The following is a 21447-nucleotide window of genomic DNA, read 5'->3' on the forward strand; positions in this document are numbered from 1 at the left end:
GCTATACTAAATATTTTATTTTATTTTGTAGTGTCGATTTGCATAGTATGTTACAACATACTTACCTAAGACAATACTATGAGTTATCGCCTTACTGTGCAGCCTACTACATCGAGTGTCATCTTCATCAAGCATGCAATATTGTAGAAGGCAGAGCCGTAGATCATTCCTTGTACGGAAACATATTTAAAAGCCGTACATGTAAACTGTAAAGCAAGAGTTAAAAGGTATGCTCTGATATCAAAAAGATGTTGAGCACCAGGAAAGTGAATAATGTTGTGATTCCATATGTCGACACTATCAATGACCTCCTTTTTTCATAAAAGATTGTTCCCCAACTATATTAAATAAATGTTCAAATTTATGCATGAATACGGGTTGAATGCTTACTTTAGGTAAGTGTTTTATATACCATTTAATACAAATTATATGAAAGATGATCACTTACTTTAACTAGTATTTTTATTATTGAAGCCCTAGGATTGTACCAAAAACTCTCCAACATGCCAAACTCATTATCAAAGATGATCGTTCGTTCATCCCTCGGATGTTGCAGGCATGCAACTATTTTCATTAATTGTTGGGTAAATTTATTTAATACGGAACTGATTAATGCTAAATTCAATTTTATAGTACACGTACTACACTCCTTTATTCTTAAATGTATTTTAATAAGCCAAACAAATATTACTGTCTATTTTTTGCAGTGAGGTTTCATTTACTTTGTCAGGGTCACTTCATTGTCGAGCTAGTAAATGCATTGGACTCTGAACCGCAAAGATCCATCATAGTAAACTCTTTTACTACTTGCTTATATTCAAAATTAAATTTTAATAAAAGAGGTGATTGGTTGAAACTTCCAGTTATATCTATGGAAGATATGACATTAAGTATCAAGAGACTATACTCTCTTCAAAAGAATAATGGAAATAAAGTTTCATACCTTAATTACATAGGGGCTAGGGCACCAGGTTAGTTGTGGTGATGTCAGAATATTCACTTTCTTCTAATCCTTGCCCTATATAATAGTTGTGGCCATAACCTCTATTTCTTCTATTGTTACTTATTAACTGATTTACCAGGAATCTACAAGCCCGAAGGAAAAATAATTATACTACAAGCCCGTCGAAAAAATAATTATACAGAAAACAAAAAAGTGCATGTATTGACCTATATCGTAAGTACAGTGCACAATTTCTAAACGTAAATAGAAGTTGTAATTTAGAAAAAAAAATAATATTAATATCAAACTAATATTAAGATTCCATTTTTTTTTGACATGAATACTAAAAGATTGATAATTATATATATTTTTTAACATCTAATATACGAGTTAAGAAGTTAAAAAAATAAATGAGAATGAGAAAATATATGTGATGATAAACCTATTAGTTGAATAATTTTACATCGGTAAAACTTTCATTTTTATATTTTACTAATACAAAAACTACACTCTTTTAGAGAAAAAATAACTACCTTTCCTAAAAAAATGATTTATTATTTTTCCTATTTCACTTTTTAATTTTAAAAACACCTTCATTTAGTATTCGTAGAACAAAGAATATTTTGGTAATTACTTGATATAATTTTTCATTTCACCTAAAAAATATAAGGATATATAGAATCCAAAAGATTTTGCAATATATATTGTATTCAAATAAGATTTTCAACTTTTTTTAAAGAAATTCAAATTTAAAAAGAATTATACTGAATTTTATAAAATGGTAGATTTTAGTGAATTCGATATATTTTTCAAACTTTTTGATTTCGGGCCAAAATGTAAAATAATGAATAAGACTATACAAATTTTTTAAATCACCCTTTTATAAACTTTAGGAATAATTAAAATCGACATCAGTTTTATAAATTCATGAATCTTATTAATTTGTTAAATATTTTAAAAATTCTTATTGAATATAAATAAAACTTTTTCCTTAATTCTTTTTATGATTTTGAATAGTCTTAATGAGTCTCAAATAATATATTCGAATGATCTGGTATTACTGAATTGGAATCCAAATGATTTCGCGGGGTGTCATATTTTTATTAAATAAGTTATTAATTAAAAATGTGATACACTAAGTAGTTGAAATTTTAATTATATTTTTTGTTACAATATCAAATATTAAAAAATATATTAGTGATTTATTTAAAATTAATATTAAATATAGTTTTGTACAATTTTTTAATAAAAATGCTACAACTCAATACACGCAACAACTAGCGACATGCAAGTATCTTGAAACATATGGGATGTTACGAAACCTCTTAACGAGTCATATAATTGTAGACACCCATTTAGAAGTCACATAAGAATGTGAATGTTGGCATTTAGGGTTTTGGGAACGTGATGATGGGTAACATAATCTACCGTATATATGTATTTTAACAATTATTTTTTCCCTAACGAATTTACTTAGTGAGATTCACCATCTGCTACCTTCTTAAAGACTCACTTAAATTCCTTAAAAAATTTATTGGTGTCATATAGAGATATTTAACTTTTTATCATAATTCTCCGAGAACTTGGATCGATTCACTTCATGTTCTCTAAAGGGACTCATTTAGCTCCTCAAATGAATTTTATATATGGCCTAACTAGATTTGTCTTAAGCATTATCGATTATTCACTTAACATCGTGTTGAAATTTGCATTGTGCATATATTAAAATTTATGTAATGCCTAATTGGATTCGTTTAATGTATCATTAAAACAATACATACATAATTTCGGTTAGTCCTTGACCAAAATAGGTATCGCTACTAAGAGATTCTTAATGAAAGAGTTTTTATCATCCTTAATGATTACAAGAATCTTCCGGTTAATAGACCTACATCTTGAATATTTTCTAAATTCGTTTGATCTCGTAACTGACAATTTTGAGGTTCATTAATACTTGCTCGAAGCTAACAGTTTTCGGCCAACAACTTTCACATGATTTACATTTAAGATATTTGAGGTTTATGCATCATTTTAGAATAAAATTTGATGGTTTGTGGGCAACTTAATTCACCAATATCTCATCATAGTGAAGCTTGCGAAATGAAGATAACTTCCTCTTTTATGATTTTAATCGTTCGTATTTTTCGTATATGTATAATATATATATTGATGTTTTTCCTAGTTTTATTAGTAATTGAAAAATTGAAATTTTGAACAATAAAAGAACCCGTTATTCTAAAATCCGTAAATTCTTAAAGTGAAAAGGCCTTTATCATGATCTTATATTAATATTGGAATACGAGTGAACCTAAGCCCAACCGCTAGTCTGAACTCTGATACCATATTAAAATCAGTTACTCTAAAATCTCAGGTGTTATAGGAAGATCATTAACAAGATCCTGTATTTGTATTATAACACATATATACACTCAAAAGCTAATTATGGGTTGAAAATGGATCATGAACCATCCTTACACGACAATAATTCTAAGAAATAACACAAATAAGATAGTCGTATGTGGAGCAACTTAAAAGATGAAAGAAATCTCTCGAAGAATTGGATTATGATTTGCAAGATTATCCTTGTGCACTTTAAGAGATTCATCTAAAACCTCATTGGAGATTTTATTCCCTCAGCAAAAGGTTCATATATGCCCAATTAAGTTCATCTTATGCATTTATTTGGACTAACTTGATACGCCCGATATGCATAACAAATATTGCACCCTTTAAATTCATTTCATGCCTTATAACAAATTCATATAACGTTGGATTAGGTTCATTTTATGAACTTATTTGGATTCACTTGGTGTGCTTTAAAAATTTGCACAAACATGAAACTAATAGTAATAATACAGGTATATTTTTACTATTAAATTTATTTTGTACCTTCATGTTTTAAAAAAATATTCACATGACACCCTGTTAGGCTCACTTTACACCATTATTTAAATTCTCCTGGTGCATGTTAATCGGATCAGAACAAGTTCAACAATTGAGGTCCACGGAATAGGTTCAAATGTTATAAACTAGGTTATAATAAGTTCAATAAATTAGGCCAACATAATAGGTTCATGGTCATAAAACTGGTTCACGAGGATTGTTTCCCGTACGTAAAATTGTATGCTAGACTAATTAAACAGCGACTAACTGTAACGACTGGGATTTTTGCAAAATAATTATATAAATAAAATACAGTTTTGTGTTATAATTGTGGATTATATGGAATTATGAGTATTATATGATTTTGTGGTTTATGTGAATTTATGTGAAATAGTAATAAGGAACGGGTAAAGTCTCATTCCAGTTTGATGAGTCAGCTAAAAGGGTTAAGTTATGATTGTCGGGCCGTCAAGTAGAACGGGACCCGTTATTCAAAGGATGGATCAAATGAGAAGGATTAAGATAATAGAAATTGAGGATTATAATAAGTTATGATAAATGTGGAGTCATTTCTGTGTTTCTGTGATTTGGATTTATAATTGAAAAGTTATTTTTGTTATTTGAATTATCGAGTAAATGTTATGCGCGTAATCAGTTATAAAAAAAGGGATTAATGTGTTTGAGTATACCAATGTGAAATATGACTGATGTTATTGACTGAATATATGTTATTTTAAAGTTACGTGTGTGAATCTGTGATTCGCGAGTTTTAAAATATTTTTCAAAGGATTTATTTGCTTAAAATAAGGATTTAACTGATCCTTATATAATTTTATAAAATTATTAAAATATGATCAAGGTGTGAAATTTATTTTATTACCTTAGAAATAATCCCAGAGACTTTTCAAAAATGATGGTTGGATTTAATTTGACGTTTTGATATTTTAAAATGAATTTTCAGAGTTTATTTCTATTATTGGAGATTTATTTGTAAAATCTATTATAATTAATTCGTTCGCTCAAAAATTATTCTGAAAATAAGAGAACTAATTTAATGTTCTTTGATTTAAAAATATAACGGTGGCACCTTTTATTTGTAAAATCAATTTTATATTATTATTCAAAAGCAAAAATATAGAATGTTTGCATAAAAAAAATCAGAATTTGTTTTTATTTGTGCAAGGACAAAAATACCCCTGCCACATATATATATACTCCCCTTCCTTTCTTTTTCTTCTCCTCCCGGTTGTCTCTCTCTCTTTCCCGAACTCTCCTGTCCCTCTCTCTCGGCTCTCGATATAATCTCTCTCCGTTCTCTCTCATTTTTAGGTTGTTTTTAAATCCGAGAGCATGGTTGAGTCTCGTTTTACTCCTAGTTTCCTTCTCCTAGCTTGCATTTCGTTTTTATGTTGATTGAAATCGAAACCCTCAAACTTGTAAGGGATTCAAGCAATAAAACGTAATGGAAAAACAAAAATTTTGAATCCCTACCGCAGGATCTATGTATAATGACTGGATAATTATGGAGAATAGGATCATGTACATTAAATGAAGCTTTCCTTCTGATTGTAATGGAAGTTCTGATCTTGATGAACCACAACAGCCCTCCGTGCGAAGATCTGCTCTCCAAGGTATCCACACGAACGTCCGATCGTCTAACGATCACCGGAGCTGGTACTAGCCGATTTTGTTGCCTCTTCATCTCTCTCTTTCTCTCTAGCCTCTCTAAGTTATAGAGCTGCTAGGGTTTTTTCTCAATAATGTAATGTGCCAAGTAACCCTAAAAATATACTTCTTAATGTATATATAGGGGACAGAGGATTAAGGCCTAACCCTAAACCTAATGGGCTTCTGAAAAATGACCCATTCTGATTTCGGGTTTATGTTACTATTAAATTCGAATTCTAATATATATCCAATTTAATCAAGTCTCACTTAATTAATTTAATAATTAAATTTGAATTAATAATAATAAAATATTTAAATTCATAATTTAAATAACAATCTGTTTTAAACGTTCTTTGTGTGTGACCCGTTAGGTTATTATTACGTTTACAATAATTTTATTTTCTAATAATAAAATTATAAACAATGAGTAGCATCTAGTAATACATCATTGCTCCCCAAGTAATAATAATACTTGGTGATTCAATTAAACCTTTCGTGAATAATGTACAATGTAATATAATCCCTTTAGCCTTATATTATAGATCAAACTCGAGGCATGCATTGTGTCATCCTCTGTTAACGTTTAATCCTTGTTTCCTTGATCAATGAGTAAACTATTAAACAAATCAGTATTTGAGCACGGTCAAGCATTTTATAGTCTTACTCAATCAAGGGGCCAATAATATCACTTCTTTAATATAGGAGGGCTAAATCCCATCTAGATCATTCATATTTCTCATACGATTCATAATATAACCAATGTCTACTTTTATTATTACTTGGTCAAGGATAACTTTCAATAGTATCAAAGTATATTAATTCTCATATAGAAATATAATGATTTCAGGTCTAAGGACCAATACATCATTATCACTGTGAGATTAACTTATGACACTATAAACATGTAGTATCTCACAACAGGTCAATCCAGCACCATGTATCTAATACATGTGCCTGTGTTTTGACTTTAGTATCACCATACCTATGATCAATGAGACGTGATCATCAGTCAACAAACACACTAGTCTCAACATATTTATTATCGTCCTTAACAATAATACTTGACTAGGGACCTTTAGGAATATCAATACGATTCTCATAATCTCATTTCTAAGTCACGTACTTAGAGATATATATTTACATATCATATTTCAAGGACATTTATTAAACTAACATTTTATCGCTGAAAATAAAGACATAATAAATTACTAAAGAATGATCCATAGAATCATAATTAATAATCCAAATGTCTCATAATATAAACATATTAGTATTGTCTCTAGGCCACACACTTACAAAACCTTGGTTCGAGTTTTAGAATCGAGGCTGATTGTTGGATTCGGTTTTGGTGAAAGTAATGTGTTGGTGTTGATTGTTAAGCAGAATCAGTGGTTTTCGAGTAGGAAAGCCTCGATTTCGAGGGCACCACCGAGAACCGCTGCCATCGGCGATGAACTCCGGTGAGTCGGTGGTGAACAATGATGCTATGCCTGAGTTCCCCAACCTCTAAAGTCTCATTCGATTGTTGCATGTTGATATTTAAGAAATTTGCTTTTCGAATTTTTTTTAGAGAATTTTGGATCCGTTTATTTGTTAAATTCGGTGGATATGATTTTAGTCCATGCATTTTTGGCTCGAAATATGTGATAAATTTGATTGATAAGAATTTTTTACGAGTTTTGGGTTCGAATTAGGATTCGGTTTATGCATGACAATTTTGAGTGGTTGTATGTTGATTTTGCAAGTTTGTTTCGATGTCTTATAAGTTTATCGGCTAATTTGGAAATCAAATTTAGATTCGAATGAATGTGAATTGATACGTGATTGTTGAGTATGATTAAGTTAAGATTTTTGATTTTAAAAACTTTAAGGATATGGATTTTATTTTGTTTTAAGAAAATTATGAATTGAACTTGTGCATGTGAGTTCGTGTTATAGTTTAATTCATCTTGGTGAGTTTGTTGCAATAAATCATATAAAGATAAGTGTATGTTAGATTCTATTAGAATGATTAAATGATTGATGATCGCCGGATCATAGTATAATGGACATGTTAAAGGTTAAATGCTAGTAAGTGATAAAGTGTAATCGGCTGTGACTGATTATAATTGATTGTTGTGGATTAGTTGTTATGATAAGGGTAGGCGTGGTTTCGAATACGTCATGCCCGATTCTCGGAAAATAAATGAATAGGTTTGTGTATGGTATAGGTTCGAGTTGATTTGGTGTCGGGTTATATGAATCGGTGATTATTTGCTAAGTGTAAAGTGTCGAGATAGTCAGTGATATAAAGAGTATAAAGCTATATCTTATTATGTGCTACGTGTTATGCATGTGTTTATAAGATAAGAGGATATTGCGTTTGGGGTAGAAATTAGACGTTCTGAGAAATGTCGGGAATCGATCAAGTATCAAGTTTCTAATTAGGGTTTTGATTTGAATTGTAGATTTGGAAAGCAGAGACATTCAGGCTAGAAAAGGGAAAGAAATCCTAGGTGGCAGTAGCTCATGTTCCGTAAAACGGGAAAACTATTAGAGGCAAGTAACTCTGCCTTCTATTATAAATTGATAATAGAGAGATTATTGTTAATGTCATGCACTGATAGAGTAAAACCTCTTGTTATTGATCCTTGTGATAACCTTGTTATTGATTCTTGTGATAAACTCGTTATTGATCCTTGTGATACACCCTAATAGTAACCCCTTTCTTTAAGTACTTATACCCCATTCTCGTATTTTGTTAACTTATGATCCTTTGACCCTAAGAGAGTCATAATGAACCTTTCATATTTTATATCTTGGTATCCTAGATTCCTTTGACAATCCCTTTGGGCCTTGTTTATGCGCCGTTCTTTGGAACTATCCTGATCACGACCTTGGTATACCCTGTTTAACATTTGATTAATATCCTTAACTTACGCCCCATGTTTACTTTTGATTTGTTCACTTTCCTTGAAATCTTGAATTGAACTTAAGAATGACTTTCGACTTGATTGAGTCCAAACGATTTCACATATCGGTAAAGTTAAAATGAAATTTAGCCAAACTTCCTTGTACTCCAACATAAAGATTTTCCAAATGAATTCCTAAAAGATTGGATAGAGACGTAAGAGACTAGTTGTAAGTCATATGTCATAGGCCTATTTGTATATTCGAGGATTCAACTCAACTCAAATAAGAATGTAATAAGTAAATAGTGGATCGACCGTCAGAGAGATCTCGCAAAGTAATATCTGTCAAAGGATTCAGAAACAAGGTTCATCTACAGACTTGAGGAGTTAATTCACTGGAAGAAGTTCAAGAAGTTGATCATGCCTCAGTGATATAAATCAAGATCGTGGATTTAATCAAGTGACAGAGATCTCGTCAGGGTATCAATTAATTACAAGGATTTAGTCTGAAGAAAATCAAAAGTATCAAAGTTAAGACATGAAGAAACGTCACGAAAGTTAGTCACTCATGAACCAGACAGTACATCGAGTGTCAACATTGAAGTGGTGGAATTGATTCATAATTCTCAGTGATTTTTAGAAGATATTCAGAAGATTGGTTGTTGCTCAGGGTTAGTATTAATTCTCTATTAATTAATTAAGTCATATAATTTAATTAAGAAAATAAATTATATCTGCAAAGATTAATTTATTTGATTAATCAAATTAATTGATTAATTAATTCAGAATTAATATTAAGGTTTTTCAGAATTTTTAATTGGTTAAAATCTGTTTTAATTCCAAAAAGACAACTGATTGTATTAGTATGACAATCGGTATGACAATCAATAGTCATACCGAAAGTCATGCTAATTCATTTAATTGTCTTACCAGAATTATTATTAGATTAAAATCACTTATTAATTCAGCAAAAACAATCTGCTTGAACTACTATGACAATTGATTGTCATACCGAAAGTCTTGCTAGTTCATTCTGATTGTCTTGCTAGTTCTAAGGATAGTCCTACCGATTGTCTTGCTGAGCTCAGGATTGTCTTGCCAGGTCAATTCTATTCTGTTGATTAAAAAGAAGCAGACAAGCAGCAGTTCACTACAACTCAATCATCCAGCAAACAAAAAACAAGAACACAGCAGCCGCAGCAAATATTTCATTTTTCATCTGCTTATTTCAAAGATCAATTTCTAGATTGCAAAGTTAAATCCAATCAACTAGAAATCTTTATCTTGTTCTTGTGTAACAATCTAGCGGATCAAAATCCCTAGAACTTAATCTCAAATCGCATTTAGCATTTGATCTTTTAATTACAAAAAATAGAAAAAGTTCATGTCGAATTTATTCTAGATTTGTAATAATTGATTTGAGATTAATCCCTTGTAACCGATACCGTAGTTGTAACACCTTTCAAGTTTAATAATATTCTTATTTAACTTGAATTTTGTTTCACAATTTTATTCCGCATTTTATTCGATTAAACGGTATTGTTTGCATTCAACCCCCCTTCTACAAACAAATTGGGACCTAACAATTGGTATCAGAGCCTTCTGATTAACGAACAAATCAAGATCCTAGACTTTTGTGATTTTTCAACTCTTTGAATTTTTATTCATTCAAAAATTCATAATGACTTCACATAAAGTTGGAACCGTTAAAATTCCACAATTTGATAAAGAGAATTATATTATGTGGAAGAAGAAGATGCTCTTGTTTTTACAAGTTGCAAATCCCAAATATTTAAGCTTGTTAAAGAAGGGTCTAAAAACTCCAATGGTTATTGAACCAGAGGTGATAGTAGATGATGTTGTGATTACCAAAGCTAGAACCTATCCAAAAGAGCCCGAAGATTTTACTCCTGCTGAGAAGGAAGAAGCCTCCTTGGATGCCAGCCTTCAATTAATATTAATTGATTCCCTTGATCCCTTGATGAACAGACATGTGATGAACTGTAAAAATTCTAAACACATGTGGGAAACTATTGAGGTAATTAATGAAGGCACAGAGGAAGTTAGGGAGAACAAGTTGGAAATCCTAACCTCTGAATATGAACATTTCAAATCAAATCCAGGAGAAGGAATTACTGAAGTGTTTGAGAGGTACAATGCGTTGATCAACAACCTGAACATCAATGGAAAGTATTATTCAATCAGGGAGGTCAACAAAAAGTTCCTTTTAACACTGCCAGCTCATCTTGAACATAGAATCACTGCCATTAGAGAAGCTAGAGATCTGAGTGAGATTTCTTTGGACAGGCTCTATGGAGTGTTAAAAACCTATGAGTTGGAGCAGATTCAACAGAAGGAAGTCTATGGGAAGGATAGAATGGTCAGCACATCTACTGCACTTGTAGCTGAAGGTCAACAACAACAACAATCTCAACAATTAGAAAGAATGGTACAGTTTTCCAAGGGTGAGGAAAATGAGTTAGTAGCAGAATATGATCCTCCTACTACAAATCAATCTAGTGATGATTTTTATTCCTTGGAAGAGCTGGAGCAATTGGAAGACGAATCAATGGCCCAAATTGTCAAGAGATTCTCTAATGTCAGATTCAGGAGGAATCTCAAGCTTAAGTACAAGTCCAACTACAACAAATTCCAGAAAGGTGGATCTTCATCCTCTAACACCAGCAGTGGTGGATACAAAACAGGGATGGTTGATCGGGGCACCATTAGATGCTATAACTGCAATGAGTTGGGACACTTTGCCACAGAATGCAGGAAGCCAAAGCAAGTAAGGAAGAACTCTTATGATTCCAATCAGAAGAGTAACTCTGAAAGGGCTTATCTGGCAAAGGGAAGAAGCTGGGATGATACTGATAGTGAAGATGAAGAAGAAGGGAATCTTGCTCTTATGGCTATTGAGGGAAAAGCTTCATCGTCAAGAAAAGAGGTAAAATATACTGATGCTGAATTAGTATATCATCTAGGAGGCAACTTAGATAATGCACGTCGTGATAATGAACTGTTAAGTTTACAGATCAAAGACCTTGAGAAAGAGGTCAATGAATTAAGACTTGTGCATATTAATCAAGACAAGTTAAAAGAACAAGTATCTTTTCTAGAGAATAGAGTTGACTGTTATAGAAAACTCGAAACTATTCTCAAAGACAAGATCACTGGTCTTGAGACTAAGGTTAGAGCCTACTTCAATTCTTGTTCGAAGGCTAAAGAGTTCTACAGTAAGCAAGCTGTTAATCAAACATCTGGAATAGGTTATGATTACAATGCTGCTATTGGAGAATTAGGCATAAACTCCCCTCCTCATGTCTGTGCTAAAGGGAGGGAAGTACCACATGTGCTTAAGGGTGTTGATGAACCCCTCTATAAAGCATCAATTGCTGAACCATTTGATGCGACCTCTTCTGTTATTCAAGAAGAAATATGTGTTGAGGATCATGCTTATGAGAAGATTGTTTCCAAGTCAAGTGAGTCGAAAGTTCCAGTCAAAGTTGTGAAAGCAACTGAGACTAACTCAGACACACATGAGTTGGATAACAATAATGCCATGTCTACCATGCATAAATTACCTGCTGTTAATCACTCTCATAAAGCATGTGGTGTTGCTAATTGTATGTCTTGTGCTTTTAATATGATGTATGCTTATTTTAATGGTAAGCATGTGTCTAATGATAAGACTACTCCTCGTCAGCATGTGAATTACAAGAAGCATGATAGGTCTAAGACTGCTAGTCCTTCTAAGGCTAGAAAGGAGACATTTGTGCCTAAGCTTAAACAGAAATTTGTTAAGGCTGTTTACAAGGTCAAATGTTCAGTCATTGAGAAAGTTGAGACAATTAAAATTAAAAATGTTGTTTTGTCTGACAAAGGACAGTTCTACAAGTATGCCGGGCCCAACTAAGTTTGGGTTCCGAAGAAGGTCTAATCCATTTGAAGTGCAGGGCAGTATACAGGTGTAACCGGTAGTGTGGATTCTTGACAAGTGGATCATCAAGACTTATGACCGGAGATAGAGCCCTGCTATCAAATGTGGATTGAGAAAGCTGGCCCCCTGATTACCTTTGGAGATAACAGCAAAGGTTTATCTGAGGGATATGGCTGTTTGCAAGCTGGGAATGTTATCATTGTAATTTTGTATATTGTGCTAGGTTATTATCAAGAAGCAGTATCTAACATATAGCACCAGTGACGAGACTTGAGAATATTATGACATATCAAGCACCTGCTGCACATTACACTTGGAATTGTACTCTAGTAAGATGTGTACAAGTGTACTCCTGGTTGGTGAGTCAAAAGAGGAAGTCAATGCACCACAGTTCATGGACTTTGTAGCTGCAGATCTATTGGACTATGCAATTTCTTCTTCACAATCTCACTTCAGGTTGGTATGAACTAGTATACTGCTCAAGCAATCGTCAAGGACATGGTATGGCACTCTAACAGAAGTTATAATTTTATATGATTAAGTAGAGTCGTCATATTAATAACTATCTTATCACTAAGCACAATCATATTGTTTTATATGTGCAGTGGTATATTGATTATGCAACATAACAGTTGGTATATAAAGTACCTGACAAGTATCGGTCAATGATATATTGTTAACATTATGTTGCAGATATTTGTGAGCTTTTGATATGAATGAGAATTACTTAGACTTTACCCTAAGTGATCAATGTTTTATCAAAAAAAAAAACTCATTCATATTGAAATACAAAATCAAACTTCTTTTTACATTAGTGATTTCTTATTTCATGTAAAATCTTTTGAAATCACTATTGTACATCATTATCTCTATAGTGCCATATATTCTGTGTTACAGGTTCAGTCTCCAATGACTTTCTTTCATTGACAGTCATGAGGTTGAAAACCCACGACGTCTATCCCAGACTGTAAAGACAAACATAAAAACAGAACCAACCAACACTCTCTTACCACTAAATGTAGTATGAATGAGCGTGAGGGAGATAGTGCCTCAGTGCACCACATAAGGAAGGTTCTGTAGTCAACCCAGTAGCTCTATCTCCTACATAGATGAGTAGCATTTAAACCGAGACAACTGCTAGCCCCCATACATCTTCTCAAAAAGATGTAATGGCTGAAAAGGCACAAAAATAGTTACTAGATTCATTCTCTCAACAGGGTGCGTCTATTGAATTTTGCCTGTCGGCCAAGGCATCCGATGTAGTGGCACCACTTCAAATATAAATAATTCTTGATGCACAAGGAAAGTTTACACACACAAAGGATGAGTTGACGGAAACAAGAGTTTCGACCATTTTAAGGTCAGATTCGATTGTTCAAGGTTCGTTAGTGGACCAATTGCCTTTACAGGTGTTAGGAGAGGATACTGATCCAAAAGCCATATGTCAGTGGTCAGTGTCTACCTCCCCAGGCTTAAATCCCCTGGATGCATCTGCGGATAGTGGATCTGACATAGGTGTAGATCGGTAACTTGTTGACAATGATTCAGATATTACCTGATGAGTCACAAGGAAATGTCTTCACATGCATTAGAAGGGAACTTTGATCTTTATGCTAAATTCGTTGGATCATTGTTTACCTTCCCAGAATTCAAATCTGGAACCCTAAAAGGGAAACTAGCAACTTGTAGATTATGACTCAGATTCATCTGACGAGTTTAACAAGGATGGGGATTTGCGAACTCCCATGCACCACCTGTGACCTCCTTAAGGATGGCTAAGGTGATTTTCCTTGCAGGTACAGCTGGAATATGGAGCTATGAGAGGAGTGATACACTTGTGAGAATGAGTGTAAACACGAGTGGAGAGAAGAGTGAAACACATGTGAGGTACACTAAAACAGAATCACACACTCACAGTGAGGAAGAAAGAGAAACTTCTTGTTATTTCTTTTCCAACCAAGTAAAATATGAGAACTCCTTCAAACGACGGCATACATTCCTTCCTTAAGGGGGAGATAAAAGCTTAAGTAATAGTTTGGAGGATTCCTCAACTAAGGGGGAGAAATAGCAGGGAGGAAGAAAAAGATCCAACATGTACACTACACCACACCATTGTTGTTTGTAACTCCGGATCCTATTGTACGGGAGAGGTGGTAAACACAAGGTGATTTTCTAGTAAGGGAAGAAGCTGTTTTCAAAAGGGGAGTACCATTGGCTTTTATCTGCGGATCCTATTGTACGGGAGAGGTGGTAAACGAAGGTGATCTTCTTTAATCAGTTGATTCTCATAGGGGGAGAAGCAAGAGAGATATGGGCTTCTCAACAGGAAATGTGGTTGTACAAATGAAGATGGAACTACTTGAAGATATGTTCAGTCTAGAGGAACATCTACTTGGAATCTGGAAAATGTTAAATCTCATCCAGAACTTTTCTGCTATTTACTTTGCATGTATGTTTATATCTTTTTCTTATTTGTTAGTTGAGTTATCCTCTAGGTATTTGTGTGTTATTGTCTAACAAACAAATAGGGGGAGATTGTAAGTCATATGTCATAGGCCTATTTGTATATTCGAGGATTCAACTCAACTCAAATAAGAATGTAATAAGTAAATAGTGGATCGACCGTCAGAGAGATCTCGCAAAGTAATATCTGTCAAAGGATTCAGAAACAAGGTTCATCTACAGACTTGAGGAGTTAATTCACTGGAAGAAGTTCAAGAAGTTGATCATGCCTCAGTGATATAAATCAAGATCGTGGATTTAATCAAGTGACAGAGATCTCGTCAGGGTATCAATTAATTGCAAGGATTTAGTCTGAAGAAAATCAAAAGTATCAAAGTCAAGACATGAAGAAACGTCACGGAAGTTAGTCACTCATGAACCAGACAGTACATCGAGCGTCAACATTGAAGTGGTGGAATTGATTCATAATTCTCAGTGATTTTTAGAAGATATTCAGAAGATTGGTTGCTGCTCAGGGTTAGTATTAATTCTCTATTAATTAATTAAGTCATATAATTTAATTAAGAAAATAAATTATATCTGCAAAGATTAATTTATTTGATTAATCAAATTAATTGATTAATTAATTCAGAATTAATATTAAGGTTTTTCAGAATTTTTAATTGGTTAAAATATGTTTTAATTCCAAAAAGACAACTGATTGTATTAGTATGACAATCGGTATGACAATCAATAGTCATACCGAAAGTCATGCTAATTCATTTGATTGTCTTACCAGAATTATTATTAGATTAAAATCACTTATTAATTCAGCAAAAACAATCTGCTTGAACTACTATGACAATCGGTATGACAATTGATTGTCATACCGAAAGTCTTGCTAGTTCATTCTGATTGTCTTGCTAGTTCTAAGGATAGTCCTACCGATTGTCTTGCTGAGCTCAGGATTGTCTTGCCAGGTCAATTCTATTCTGTTGATTAAAAAGAAGCAGACAAGCAGCAGTTCACTACAACTCAATCATCCAACAAACAAAAAACAAGAACACAGCAGCCGCAGCAAATATTTCATTTTTCATCTGCTTATTTCAAAGATCAATTTCTAGATTGCAAAGTTAAATCCAATCAACTAGAAATCTTTATCTTGTTCTTGTGTAACAATCTAGCGGATCAAAATCCCTAGAACTTAATCTCAAATCGCATTTAGCATTTGATCTTTTAATTACAAAAAATAGAAAAAATTCATGTCGAATTTATTCTAGATTTGTAATAATTGATTTGAGATTAATCCCTTGTAACCGATACCGTAGTTGTAACACCTTTCAAGTTTAATAATATTCTTATTTAACTTGAATTTTGTTTCACAATTTTATTCCGCATTTTATTCGATTAAACGGTATTGTTTGCATTCAACCCCCCTTCTACAAACAAATTGGGACCTAACACTAGTGGGACTAGTCCAGTCACGTAAGAGGCTAGCGGGGCTAGTCCAATATAGGGCTGAAATAATACCATAGGTACCTTAATGACCGGATGGAGGTCAGTATGGGCTGATCACCTGTATTATATTTAAAAGATGGATATTCCAATTAAGGGTTCTTTATTGCTAAAGAATAAAAAGTAAAAGTTTTATAAATGTTGCAACAAGCGTTAAGCTTTTCTTTTGAATTGAAATTGAATAGTTTGAATTGAATCTCCTTTAAAGTCTTGAGAATCTTGTTTGAGAACTCGGTCACGTTACTTTTATATTGATGCTCATAGCCTAGAGCGATTTATCTCTCAAAGTGTGAAACTCTCTGAAAACCATATCAATTGATCTTAAGAAACATTGGTTATACCAGTTTGAATCCTAAAAACTTTTGAAACCTTTCCTTGGAACCCCTTTCTCAGAAATTGATAGAACGCTGCCACCTAGTTTTTTTTAGTTTTTATTTTGAGATAGAATGCCGCAGATAATGTTAATGTGTTGATATTTAGAATTGTTTATATAGTTACTTGATGGGCTTCTTTGCTCATTTATTTGCTTTGATCTAACAATGGAAGTTAAGCAAGAGGATGACCAGACTTAGGCACTCCGCTCGCAAGAGCGTTCCTGGTGGTCCCTATCGTGTTGTGGGATTCCAGATGCCAGATCAGGTAGATGCTGCGTGAGCATCTGACAAATAGATGGTGGGAAATGTATTAGCTGAGTCAGGTACTCTTGGGTTATCTGTCGATTCCAAGTCGGAATCGGATAATTTGGTTTATATTTTGGTTTATAATAATATTATTTTGGTTGGTAGTTGTAATCTTGTCTTATACTTTATCCTGTTAGATCATGTTAGTTTCGGGGTTTATTATATTTTTGCTGTTATTATATTAGTTTATTGGTGTTGCGGGTCCTCATTCATAACTCCGAGATTGAGGGCGTCATACTAACTTTTTACCCGTGCAATGCACGAGTTTATTTTAAAAAATAATTTTTATGGGTTAATGATATATATAATCAAATTAACATAAATTTTTTAATAATTAAAAAATGATACCTCAAACCCTAATAAGTTGGTAAAACTAATTTCATTAACATCAAACTTTATTATTTTAGTTGTTGTTGTACTTTTTTGCTTGAAATTTCATGTTTTTCCAATTTTTAAATATATACTTCTTCACACAATAAGTTTATTATATTATATAAATTAAATTTCAACTTATGTAGATAAATTTTAAAATAATTTCTACAAAGCTTATTCACAATTTTTGCAACAGGTTATACAATTTAATAATATTTTTAATTTTAATTAATTTTAGTTATAAAATATAATTACTAATGATGCAGGTTGTCCCCGACAATCATGTCATTTTAACCTACTTACTTCAATTATATATAGGATATAATTAAGTATTTTATGTTTTTATTATCAAATTTAGAGCAGACTTCCTTAATAATTTGAAAGAGAATCAGCCGAGACAAACTCCCAGATCAATAAGGTTAAAAAATAAATACACCAGCTAACTAATTAGTCATTTTATTTTTAAATTGCTTAACTAAATAAATAAAAATATTCTGAAAATTAAAGATGATGAAAATGGTTTATCAAGCAATCCAGTCTGTATTTCCCGGATAAATGTAGTTTCACAATTAAAACATTAATTGTATGAATAGTGTAATGGTTGAGAGGATTCGGTTATAAAAACTGAGTTTAAATTCTTATGTTATGAACAAATATTTTTTATGAGAAGTGAGCTCATATGATTTCAAACCTTTTATACATCATAAAATTAACTAAAATTTAATTAATTAAATAGAAAAAGTTTAAATTTGAATGGGAAGAGTTGCGGCCTTGCGGGTGAAGGCCCTATTTACTCACTTCTGAATTGCCAAAGGCCAAAATACACACGTGGAGAAGTGGACGCCCTAACTACCCATCGGATACGCCTTTAGAAAGGGCGTATCCTCAGTTACGCTAACTGTAATATCCCATATTTTCAAATATTATTATTATAATTATTTGGAATTGTTTATGTGATTTTTTATGTGAATTATATGATAATTGGAATTGATGTTTGGGTGTTTATGTGTGACATTATTTGAGTATTTGAATTTTTATATGTCCAAAATAAAATATAGATAATTATGATATTTTTCTGGTAATTTTTAGAGTGTTATATGATTTTATATTGATTTATGAATTATTAATTATTTTATGAGTAATTACAAAATTATTTTATAAAGCCGGGAATCGTCCGACTTCAACCATTTTTACGTTTTTACAACCCGAAACTCTTCCGAAAACTCCTTCCTAATCCAATCTGGTAATTCCGGACATTTTCCGTGTTTTAACTTTTTCAATCCGGATTACGCTTTGACCTGTACGAGTCCCGGTGTAAAATTTTTGATACGCTAATCATTTTATAGACCAGTAAAACCCATATTCTCGGAAGGCGAGATAATATTACTTTATTTTTGTATAAAGTATTTTGTAGGAAGCTCCGTTTTGATAATTATCCAAATCCGGTGTTAGATTGTATCGTTATATAGTTACTTAGCGGCTAAGTAATCTATTTTCGGATCTGATATGTGCATGTGTTCATCGAAGTGTTAAATGGATAAAATATGTAATGGTTCGATCAGCTATGTGTTGTAGTATTATTATTACTTTTGTGATTTGTTGGATGCGTAGAATAATTTTATAAGTAATTATTGAGCTGTATGACATTATTTGGTTTTAAAATGATTTTATTAAATATTTATTCTCATAAATGTTAAAAGTGTTTCTAAAATTATTTTTGTCGCTTTATAATTTTATTTATAATTTTAGGAGTTTATATAATTTAGAAATCAACATTTTATTGATTATTTATCGTTAAATGTTTTTCTGATTTTATTTAATTGTAAAATCAGTAGTTAATTATGGAATTCTTCAAAAATTTTGAAATTTATATTTTATTAAGTTTAAAATATTCTGAGAATTTTAAAATTATCTTGGAAAATTTTGGAACAAAATTCACTCGCGCGTTGGTTCGTTAAATCGTTAAACGCGGGTATAAGTTGCGTTTCAGAAATGGTCCACAAATTATGAAAATTTTATTTTATTAACTCTTTATTATTTCGAGAATTTTGGTAATTTAATTATGATTTTCGGTAGCTTTCGATGCGCAGTGGTTCGTTAACAATACGTTATTTGGATGCAAAATTCGGGTCCCCGGATATTGTTCGGACACGTGTCAAATTCGTATACACCGAATTGACACGTATCCTCTCATTTGTGATACGTGTTGAGCAGCCTAAAGAAAAAAAAACAAAATACCCCCACCCCCTGTTGTCTCTCTCGTTCCTCTCGACTCTCTCTCCCTTTCTCTATCAATCTCTCTTGCTCCTGGCTCTTTTCGATTTCTTCTTTCCCCCAACTGAAACCCATGATTCTGGGTAAGTGATGCCTTCATTTTTTAGGCCGCCCCGTTGCCGCCGGTTCTCCGGCGAGGTAACGGTGGTGGCGCGTGTTTCGTGCTTCGCGTATATTCAGTCTTTATATATATATGTTGTATATCTATGATGTTGTGTATGCGTGAATTGGTTGGGTGTGTTGTTTTTAATTTTACCGCCGCCCCTCACCATTTTCCGGTGAGGACGGTGGCGCGTGCGGATGTTATTGTGCGTGTGTGAGTGTGTGTGTGTGAGTCAGGCGTGTGTGTGTGTATGGCAGAAGTGGTGACTGTTGTTCTGTGTTGCGTTTTCCGGCCAGTTTTTCCGGCTGGGCTCTGTTGGTTCCATTTGTGGCCCGTACTGTGATGTTGTTGTTGGCTTGGGAATTTGCAGATTGAATTTTTATTATTTTTGCAGAAAAAAAATTATAATAATTGATTAATATTCATGAAATTAATTACTTATTTTCGTGCGAGAATTGGTAAAAAATAATCGGTGAAATTCGTAAGGAAACCCGGAATTAATCGGGCACCGACAAATTTTACCGCCGTCGACAATGAGCCTCGGCGAGCCGACGGTGGACAATGATGATTTTTATCTGAGTCCTATATTTATAAAATAAATTAAAACAAAAGAATACGGATAATAATGATTAATAAGTGTATTTAATTGAAGTTGTGAATTGCGAGTAATATTGTTGACTGAAATCGGTGGTTGGGTTTTGGATTGTGATTGATTGTGGTCGTGATGGTTTTGATGTCGGGATGTTCGACGGGTTAGTCGATAATCAAAGGAGGTGCTGCCTGATTTCCGGAAAAAAATTTAATTACGGAAATACGAGGTCGTACCCAATGGCTATCGGAACGTCGATCGATTATATGTAACTATTTCGTACAAAACCTGATTATGTGTTGCGATGGAATACTTTGCGAAACCAATAACCCAAATTTCGTAAAAGGACAAATATACCTATTTTCTCAAAACGAACACCGAACCGACTTTCGATGACGTGAACCCTAATTGTTGTGTGTGTTATTATAATATGAATAATTATGAGTCGGGATATGTTATCGTACAGATAAGTTGTTAGTAAGGATGTCAAGCATAATCGAATGTCTGAGTCATATGTGTTATACGAAATATGTGATATATGAGTTATGTACTTATATGCTATGTGAATTATGTGTGTATGTGGATCAAGGGTCCTGTGTTTGTCTGTTATATTTATGTGTGGGCTATCGTATGGGTAGACGATAGGCTTTTGACGCATAGTTCATCGAGTGATTATTGATTAGACGATTAAAGTATTATGTTTTAATTATAGATACGGATCGTTCGAGTGATCAGGACATGGTGTTGGATAAAGAATGAGATGGAATGACATTGGATATCTGGCTTCTAGCAATCGCAGGAGCAGCATATCAGTAAAGTGTTGAAAAGAAGGCGGTGATGTTTTGAGACCGAATATCAGAATAGATGCGTATTTGCGAGTGTGACTAACTGCTAAAAACCCAAAGGCAAGTACCCCTGACTTCACTTATCGTTCAAGTGACGTTTATTTCGAATCATATTATGCAAGTATCCCTATCATCACTTATTGTTCAAGTGATATTTATTTTAAATCTTCTTATGCAAGTATTGTTTTTCCTATTCTCAGTTTAGAATCGATAAATGTTTTACATATCGCTGAATTAAATAATTCTGTTTATGCAAATACTTATCTGTTATTCTATGTTCAGAATAGTCAAGTGATTTTACT

This window comes from Apium graveolens, chromosome 1 (assembly GCF_009905375.1).
Source record: "Apium graveolens cultivar Ventura chromosome 1, ASM990537v1, whole genome shotgun sequence".
NCBI lineage: Eukaryota > Viridiplantae > Streptophyta > Magnoliopsida > Apiales > Apiaceae > Apium > Apium graveolens.